At 47.5% G+C, this 299-nt stretch overlaps 1 non-coding gene across 1 annotated transcript; it reads right to left on the reverse strand.

Moving 5' to 3' along the window:
* Positions 1 to 131: 131 nt before the first annotated feature.
* Positions 132 to 250, reverse strand: LOC118345296. The gene has a single exon (XR_004798861.1). It is a non-coding gene; the product is annotated as a 5S ribosomal RNA (ribosomal RNA).
* Between the last annotated feature and the right edge of the window lie 49 nt (positions 251 to 299).

Below are 299 nucleotides of genomic sequence, written 5' to 3' on the forward strand. Positions count from 1 at the left end.
ATCCCAATCCAAACGGAGATCTGATCCAAACCCATCGCTACACGATGGGCAGGGCGAGATTTTCCCAAAAATCCACTCACGAGTGGTCCTTCTTGTCAATTTATCTCGCAAGGCGGAAAAAACAAAAACGAGGGGTGCAACACGAGGAATTCCCTGGAGGTCACCCATCCTAGTACTACTCTCGCCCAAGCACGCTAAACTGCGGAGTTCTGATGGGATCCGGTGCATTAGTGCTGGTATGATCGCACCCATCAAACTAATTACTTAAAATTCAAATAATCCTTGAGCGACATACTAGC

This window comes from Juglans regia, unplaced genomic scaffold (assembly GCF_001411555.2).
Source record: "Juglans regia cultivar Chandler unplaced genomic scaffold, Walnut 2.0 Scaffold_2145, whole genome shotgun sequence".
Taxonomy (NCBI): Eukaryota; Viridiplantae; Streptophyta; class Magnoliopsida; order Fagales; family Juglandaceae; genus Juglans; species Juglans regia.